This window comes from Myotis daubentonii, chromosome 11 (genome assembly GCF_963259705.1).
Source record: "Myotis daubentonii chromosome 11, mMyoDau2.1, whole genome shotgun sequence".
NCBI lineage: Eukaryota > Metazoa > Chordata > Mammalia > Chiroptera > Vespertilionidae > Myotis > Myotis daubentonii.
In genome coordinates this window covers 8,394,771-8,403,917 of record NC_081850.1, presented here as the reverse complement: position 1 = coordinate 8,403,917, position 9,147 = coordinate 8,394,771, and the positions used below count along the sequence as shown (strand labels likewise).

Below are 9,147 nucleotides of genomic sequence, written 5' to 3'. Positions count from 1 at the left end.
AACAAAACAAAACAAAACAAAAAAACGGAATAAAAAGTGCACTTTTGTATTTCAATAACTTGTTTTTTCCTACGTAACAAGATTTTGCAATTAGGAGTAGTTTGTTGGGTAGCAGGGCAACCCTAGGAAAAACCAATCCCGCCCAGCTGTTCGCGTGGTCCCGGTCCGCGCCTGCGCAGACTCCTCCGCCCGCAGCCCGGATCCACTCTTCCCGGGGGGCGGGGCGGGCCAGCTGAGGCCGGGCGCGCGTGGATGACGTCACCGGCGCGTGCCCCGTAGCCCGTAGTAACCCCGAGTCTGCGGAAGTGGAGACCCTTGGGCAGGCAGCTGAGACAGGTAACCCGCGCGCTCCCGGTTGGGTCCACGGTTCCTGCGTCTCCCGCGCGGGGATGGCGGCGGGGCCCGTCGCATCCCGTGGTGAAGGCGACCGGGAGCCCGCCCTGCTCTGTCTTTCTTGGGTGTCGGGGTCCCCATTCTCTGTCATTCGCCCCAGGCGCCTAGAGGCTGAGCCGGTCCTGGGGACCGGGATGAGCGGCCAGTCCTGTCCAGCTCCGCTCTCAGGAGGTGATGGGCTCCGGCTCTCCCGCCGGCACACACCTTCCCTCAGCCTGCGGCTGCCGCCTCCGTCCTCGCGCCTCCGGGCCCGTCTCACCCGGGCCCGTCTCACCCAGCCCCTCCGCCCCCAGCCCGCAGGGTGCACCTCCAGCCTCGCCTTGTCGAAGGAGGCGGAACAGTGTCGATCCCGTTCATCTCCGCCTGCAGCCACCGCCACACCGTGCCCGCCCCAGGGTGCCACGTTTTGAGTGTTGTTGTGCCTAGAGCGTCCGGTCGCTGTCACGGTGGCCCTGTGCTCAGTAAAGCAGCTGTTTGTTGGGTAAAGGGCGGCGCAGCCATGTGAGAACCTGCCCTGATAGCAAATGACCCACCTGGGAGCCAATCACCTGTTGAGATGGATGACACAGTGTTAGCATTTCATTAACAGATGCTCCTGGTTCCTGGGTTTCTTTTTGGTTTCCAAGCAAAGATAACCACTGTTGCAAAGGCAACCCATCAAAATAAATAAACAAGAGAACCCCAGGAGAAGTGTGTGGACCGCAAAACAAACAAAATCCAACAGTGCATATTCATATTGTTGATAAAGGAATATGGGCTATTACAAAACCGACCAGAAAAGATATGGGAGGAGAAGGATTCCGAAACCTTTTTTCTCATTGGTGGCTTGTATTTTCTTGTGCTTTTAGTATGTTCCATTTTTTAATAGGGCATATTGTACTTCATATAATTCTGGGAAGCCTACCAAGTGCCTTGCTAGTTGATACGTTTTGGTTGTTATTCTTGGGGGACAAAAAAGAATAAGTTTAGAGAATAATAGTAGTCACTCATTGTTGACTGCCTGCTGCTGTATTCCACTGTGTTCAACACTTTGCATGCGTGTTCTCCTTTGCTCACATTGGGAGCTAGGAATTATTATCCTCAATTTACAGAGAAGGAAACTGAGACTGTTATGTGAAAAACTTGCCAAACATTCATAGTAACTAAATGGTGGACCCAAGCTTTAAGTTCAGGTTTCCTTTCTAATACCTTTAGTATTAAGTTCTCATACCTGGAATTCAAACCTGGAAAACTTAATTTATGATCTTTCTACACACATACATGCATGCACACATGCACACAGACCATCCTTAAGAATGAGCTAAATGGCAAATAAGATTGCTCAGTCTAACCCTTTTGTTTGGCGCCTTCAGGGAATGAGTAACTATAGATAGTTGAAAGTTTTACCCCTTTAGAAATGAAAATTATACTTTTACTGTTTTGGATAGAGAAATTTCTATTGTTCTAAACCAGTGGTCGGCAAACTGTGGCTCGCGAGCCACATGCAGCTCTTTGGCCCCTTGAGTGTGGCCACGAAGTTTCAGTCGCACTGTACGTGCGCGCCCGCACGTGGTATTTTGTGGAAGAGACACACTCAAGGGGCCGCAGTTTGCCGACCACTGTACTAAACAATTCCTTCTTAAACACTAAGTATACTAAACATTTTAATTTTCCCTATCTCAGAGCAGTCATTATGAATGCCACTTGCTGTGTATTATCATGATTTCCTCAAACCTTTTATTATATTTGACTCACAAATTGTTTTGTATTTTGAGTTTGCCTGTATTTTATGTTGTTCATCCTAATGTCAACAAGAGATAGTAAGCATTGTAATTAAAAGCAGGAACTGGGGAACCACACTTCTAGGATTCAAGTCCTAGCTCAACCAAGTATATAGCAAGATAGTGGGCCAGGTCAAAGTAGTAGACCCCTCTATACCTCAGTTTCTTTACTTGTGGAATAGGAATAGTAATACTTTTCTCACAAATTGTTGTGAGGATAAAATGAGTTAGTATATGTAAAGAGCTTAGAATAAACCAGGCTTATTTTAAGATCCATATAAGTGTTTGCTAATACAGGGTGGGGTATTAGCAAATGCAGTTGTGAGTATGCAAAACAGTTTATTCTTATATTATTACTTATGGATTATTGTATTTTTTCCATACAAAGAACTGTAAACATACTTTTGCCCCACTCTGTTATTATTAGTCTAGTTTTGACCTTAAGTTCTTTGAATGTTGCATTCTACCTCTTTGGAAATTGTTATTCCTTGAATGATAGTTGATATATTGTAATTACTAGTTTACTAGAGAATTAAATAATCCTAACTTGAATCCCTTACCCTAAGCCATTTTAGGAAAATATTAATTTATTAAGTTCACGTTTATTGTTTTTGTACTGCAGTAAGACTTTTTCTTGGGTGTTTGGAGTAAATATCCAAATATATTACTTTATTATATGTATCAAAATAATGGACTTTTAATTTCTGTTTTGAATTTGGGTTATATTTCCATGGTTTAAATTATGGTTTACCAATACATGAAACCCTCTCTACTTTTGAATCGAATGTCACTTGTTTACATATCCATTTGTGGTGCCCTGCACAGGTGTTCTTTTGTACTCATCTTATCATGATCCTATCTGGGTAAGTACCTCTTTATGAACCCTCCATTATGCATAGGCCATTCATAAAGGCATCTCTTCAGTATAGTTCTCTTTCTCTTTCCCTTCAAGGAGCCAAAAAAAAAAAAAAAAAGGATGTTATCAACAAAGTGAAATAATGTTCCTTATGAAATTTGCAAAGTATGTACCCATTTCAGGAGTGTATTTTAAACTAAGGCCAGCTAAGAGTTAATACGGACTCATTTAGTAGCCATAATTAGGAACTTGAGAGTAAGTGATCTGTCCTTTATTTTAAGACCATTAAGGCTGATACTCATGCTAAAACTTCCTGTTGAAATATAGGCTATATATATATTTTTAAAGTATTTTTTATTGATTTCAGAGAGGAAGAGAGAGGGAGAGATAGAAACATCAATGATGAGAGAAAATCATTGATTGGCTGCCTCCCACACGCCCCCTACTGGGGATCGAGCCTGCAACCTGGGCATGTGCCCTGACCAGAATTGAATCGTGACCTCCTGGTTCATAGGTCGATGCTCAACCACTGAGCCATGCTGGCCAGTCATATTTCAACCATTTTTAAGTGTGCAGTTCACTGGCATTAAGCACATTCATAATGTTGCTTAAGTATCACTATTTTCCACTGCCAAATTTTTTAATTATCCCAAGCAGACACTCTGTACCCATCTATAATAATAAAAGCGTAATATGTGAATTAGACCGGACGACCTTTCGGACGAAGCTGGGGCTGTGAGGGAAGCCTGGGTCCTGGGTGCCTGTTGGCGGCCAGAGGGAAGCCCGGGTTTTGGGTGCCAGAGGGAAGCCGGTGCCAGCAGCCGGGGGAAGAAAGGCCTACTCTTGCATGAATTTTATGCATCGGGCCTCTAGTTAAATAATAAATCCCCATTCCTCCCACCTCCTCCACGCTCTAGCCCCTGTTAACCCCTGTTCTACTTTCTGCCCCCAGATTTCCCTATTTTAGGTACCTCATATAGGTGGAATCATGCACTATCCTTTTGTGTCTGGTTTATTTCACTTAGCATGTTTTCAAGGTTCATCCATGTTGTAGCATGTATCAGAATTTTATTTCTTTTTATGGCTCAATAATATTCCATTGTATATGTAGACCATAAGATATTTTTTTGATGCATTTTGAATTATGCTTTTTAAAATTTTCCTTTATTTATTTTTAAGTTTATTTAAACTAAAAATTAAAAAGCAACATTTTACCCATTTTGCCTAGCCCCCTTCACCTGCCACTGGTTGCCACCAATCTATGAGCTTCCTTTTTTTAAAAAAAAAAAAATTATTTTTTGGTTCCACATGTAAGAGAGACCATATGGTATAAGTCTTTCTCTGTCTTATTTCACTTAGCATAATTCCCTTGAGGTCCATCCATGTTGTGGCAAATGGCAATATTTCCTGTTCTTTGGATAAATATACACAAGTGGAATTGCTAGATCATATGGTAGTTGTATTTTTAATTTTATGAGGAACCTCCATACTATTTTCCGTAGTGGCTGCACCAACAGTGCCCAAGGTTCCCTTTTCTCCACATCCTCAGCAGCACCTATTATTTCTAGTCTTTTGATATTAATCATCCTAACAGGTGTGAGGTGATAGTTCACTGTGGCTTTGATTTGCATTTCCCCTGATGATTAGTGATTTGGGGCATCTTTTCATGTACCTGGTGACAATCTATATGTCTTCTTTGGAAAAATATTTGTTGAGACCTGCCCATTTTTAACCAGATTTTTTGCTTTCGATTTTTATGTGTTCTTCATATATTTTGGATATTAAATCCTTCTCAGACATATGATTTGCAAATATTTATTCCCATTCACTAGGTTGCTTTTTTATTTTGTTGATTTTTTTTTTTTTTTTGCTATGCAGAAGCCTTTTAGTTTGAGTAGTCCCACTTGTTTGTTTTTGCTTTTGTTGCTTTTGGTGTCAGTTTTAAAAAATTATGGCCTAGGCCTGTGCCAAGGAGTTGACCACATATGTTTTCTTCTAGGAGTTTCATGGTTTCTTCAGGTCTTATGTTAAAGTCTTTCTTTTGAATAAGTTTTTGTATGAGTAAAATAGGGGTCCATTTTCGTCCTTTTGCTTGTGGCTGTCCAATTTTCCCAGCATTGTTTATTGAAGAGACTGACCTTTCCCCATATATAGTCTTGACTCCTTTGCCATAAGTTAATTGGCTATATACAGGGTGTCCCAAAAATGTATACACACTTTGAATAATTTAAAGGCAGTATTTATTAAAATACATTTCATTTTCAAAATGCAATAGAATCTACAGACATGGGGTATATACATTTTGGGGGGACACTCTGTATGTGTGGGTTTATTGCTGGGCTCTCTATTCTGTTCCATGCATCTATATGTCTGTTTTTGTGTGAATTATGACTCTTTATACTTCTCATTACATGTGGTATGAATTTCACACTTGGTGATTTGATTTGACTGTGAGCCACTGGAGGATAGGAATGGAAATATCAACTGGAATAACGTTGTTACTGAAGTATGAACAAAATGCCTTTCTCTCCCTCACTCTCTCTCCCTCCCCCTCTCTATAAAACCAGTGAAAACATATCCTCCTGTGAGGATTTTGTTAAAAAATTGAGATTTGAACCCATGCTGTGTGGCTCCAGAGCTGGTTTACCCTAAATTCTGAGTTGACCCTTAGACCAGTATCAGCTTTGCAATGTAGATTGTTTTGCCTCCCACATTCTTCCTCTATCCTCTCCTTTCACATGATCTTTGAAACAGAACGTTACTTCTTGGTAGGCAATGGAAGAGCAACTGAACCCAAGCCGTCAGAAGGGCTACAGGTGCCTCTCGTTTGATTGGGGTTGATATTGCATATTAGACCCAGGCTGCATTTTCACAGCTTAGTTCATATCACCTTTCTCTGAGAGCCTCGTCTTTGAAAAACAGATCCTGAAGCTTTTTATGATCTCATATTGCGTATATGTTGTGTGGGTGTTTGACTTTTAGAATATTGTATGCTTCCCACATTACTGTTCTGTGGATAGAAAGAGCTTTTTGTTCATGATGTTGTTATTGACTGTCACAATAGTTTATGGCACACTCACTTTGTCGTTACATTACTCTGTGTTGTTTGATTTCCAAAGAAATTATTTTGAAATCAATTTCATTATGATTTTCCCTGGCTTTTTTTTTTTTTTTTTGCTTACATTTTATTTTTTTTGACACTTGCAACTGAAGGTTTAATTTTTGAAACTGATGGGAATAAGGATATGCTTGATACATTTTGGCAGCAAAGGAGACATATCTGCCTCTTTCGGCACCAATAGTATCTCGTGTATGTAGCAAGTTTGGTGCGTATTTGAAGGCATGAACTGTTTGAACAATGTCTGGTAGAAATAGAGCTATAGAATGAATGCTACGGTTGAAAGGATCCTTTGATATATCTCTTTTACTCTTCATGCAGCATTTGGGAGTCTAAAGCCTGGGATGATTAAATGATTTGCTGATATACATACGGTGTTATAATCATTTTTTTCTTTTTCTTTTTTTTTTACAAAAAGAATACCAGTGTTCTGTTCTTTTGAATCATACCTCATATTTGTGTAGCATCCTTATTTTTAAGAGTGGACTCTCAAGTTGTTTTACTCATATGTACTCAATTATCATTCTTCTTATAATGGTATGTTCTGGGTGAGAGATAATGACCTGAATTAGATAGGTTGCAGAGAGAATGACCTGATATGGTGGATCCAAGAGATAGTGTAAATTGATAGGACTTTGCAGTTGTTTATGTGTAGGTGAAGGTAAGAAACCTGGCATGCTCCCCAGGGTTCTACCTTGGGTAACTGGGTAGATGGTACTGTCATTCACTAGAAAAACTTAGGAGCGACCAGAGCAGGGTATGAATTTAAAATGGACAGAGCATGGATTGCATAGACAAGTGAGACAGATTGAAGGTAGAGCGACAGGACACACCAGCATCTAAGAAGTGGGAAAAGGAAGGGCTAAAGAGGTGGGAAGGCAGAGAGGAGGTCATGGTATTACAAATACCAAAAGAGGAGAGAGTTTTAAGGAGGTAATTTGTGTTACTGCTCCAAAAATAAGGCTGAAAGAACCCAATGAAGAATGGGTTCTAACAGAGCATTAAAAAAATATTCTCCACAGATACAAGTTGATCTAGGTTTTGTTATATCACAGGTGTTGTCATTGCAAAATGGGAAGTAAGTGGGTGGCATTAAAAGCCTTCATATTTTTACTTGCTTCTCATACAAATTATTTTATGGGAGCTGATTTATTTGGGATAGCATAAAAACCAGCTTTTATCAAGGAATACCCTGTGATAGCTATATTCCCTATTGGTGATTAGCAATGATATTTTATAATGTTACTTCTGTACTTAAGTATGAGGATTTTTAAGAAAAAGATTAATTTATTACCTCAATAAGGAGTGATAGCCAGTGTTTCATATAGACCTGATTTGTTTTGGTGTTTAGGATCTAGCACCTCAAAGGAGAAATGGGTTGCTTTTTCCAGCCATGAAAACGGACATTCATACTAAATATGAAAATGAGTCAGAAGACAGTATTTTGTCAAAGAAGCTGCACTTTATAAAGCAGCAGCAGCAGCAGCAGCAGCAGCAGCGCAGCACATTCCATCTCTGGCTCTCTAGTGGTCGGAGACACCAGGCTATCTGCGTGCTCAGCCTGCAGCCGCGCTCAGTACCTGACAGACCTGATTCTGCAGTGGTCACACTGGGCCAGTGGATGCCCAAGGACCTGGACTATCATTTGTAACAAATCTCTTTGATTCGGAACATGGCTTAACGTATTTGCTAATAAAGAGAGAGCTTTAGGTTCTGGAAATACAGTCCATGTAGTGTTTAGTCATTTTCTTACAATAATTTCAAAAAGTCATACGTTTTATACGACATGGTAAATTATTAATGTTATGCAGTATTTGCAACATTTAACCAGTTTATGAATAACAATTTCAAAACATCCTTCCCTATTGGTGTAGTTCTGTATTCATTTTTCAGGCTTATACTTTTTTCTTCAGCATATAGCAAAGTCTCAAAGTAAATAAATTGTTTAACCTTACCTTTAAAGCTTTCTAAATAACATGGACCCCCCCCCCCCCAAATTGTCAGTTATATATTCAACTAGTGGCCTGGTGCACGAAATTCATGCACATTAAAAGGCGATTAATTAGAGGAAATATTTTAATATTGCTATTTGCCCTTTCTTTATAATAGAAATGTCAGAGATAAAAGAAAATTAGTAAAATGTATATGAAAATCTTCCTCCTGTCAGAGTCTGGGGTGCACCACGGGACCCAGAGTCAAGTCCCTGCCCACCCACATGCACTTCAAAATTGCGCGAGGCCCAGACCCAGCCGGCCCCCCCCTCCCCCCCATTAGGCAAGATCCAGACCCGGCTGGTCCCACCCTTGTCAAGCCCTTCCAGGCAAGGGGATGGGGGGTGCGCAGCCTCAGGTCCCCTGGCCCTGTGCCAGGGTGGGGGGCGTGGCCCGAGGTCCCCCATCAAGCCCTGCCAGGTGGGGTGTGTGGCCTGAGGTCCCCAATCAAGCCTTGCTGGGCGGGTGTGTGTGGCCTGAGGTCCCCTGTCAAGCCTGCCAGGTAGGGGGCACAGCCTGAGGTCCCCCGGCCTGGTGCCACGGTGGGGAGCACAGCCTGAGTTCCCCTGTCAAGCTCCACAGGGGTAGGGGGGAGAGGGCGCAGCCTCAGGTAACCTGCTGATTGCTCATTAAGGCTTGTTATGGGAACTCGGCCTCCACTGTGGGTGCAGCCATCTTGTGTTATGGACACTCCCCCTTCACTGTGGGCGCCACCAGCTTTGTGGTGGAGTGCCGGTCAATTTGCATATCCCCTCTTTATTACATAGGAAGTTATTTATTTATAATCCTCACCTGAGGACATACTTCCTTTGATTTGAGAGAGAGAGAGAAAGAGATGGGGGGAGGGGGAGTTTCTCATTAATGTGAGAGAGTAACATCGATCGGTTACTTCCTGCACGCACCCCAATCTGGAATCGAACCCAAAATCTGGGCATGTGCCCTGACAAGGAATCCAACCTGCGACCAACTGAGCCATACTGGCCAGGGCTATATGTTCAAATTTAAATTATAATGGAGCTCTGGAAGATC

The 9,147-nt window shown here is 41.8% G+C and overlaps 1 protein-coding gene across 12 annotated transcripts in view; it reads left to right on the top strand.

Moving 5' to 3' along the window:
• Positions 1 to 241: 241 nt before the first annotated feature.
• AOPEP (aminopeptidase O (putative)) overlaps positions 242 to 9,147 on the top strand; it is a 329,578-nt gene continuing 320,672 nt past the window's right edge. For all 12 annotated transcript variants that reach the window (XR_009447568.1, XR_009447569.1, XM_059656424.1 and 9 more), the window contains exon 1: positions 242 to 336. The gene's annotated coding sequence lies outside the window, so the exon portion shown is untranslated. The remainder of the gene's footprint in view (positions 337 to 9,147) is intronic.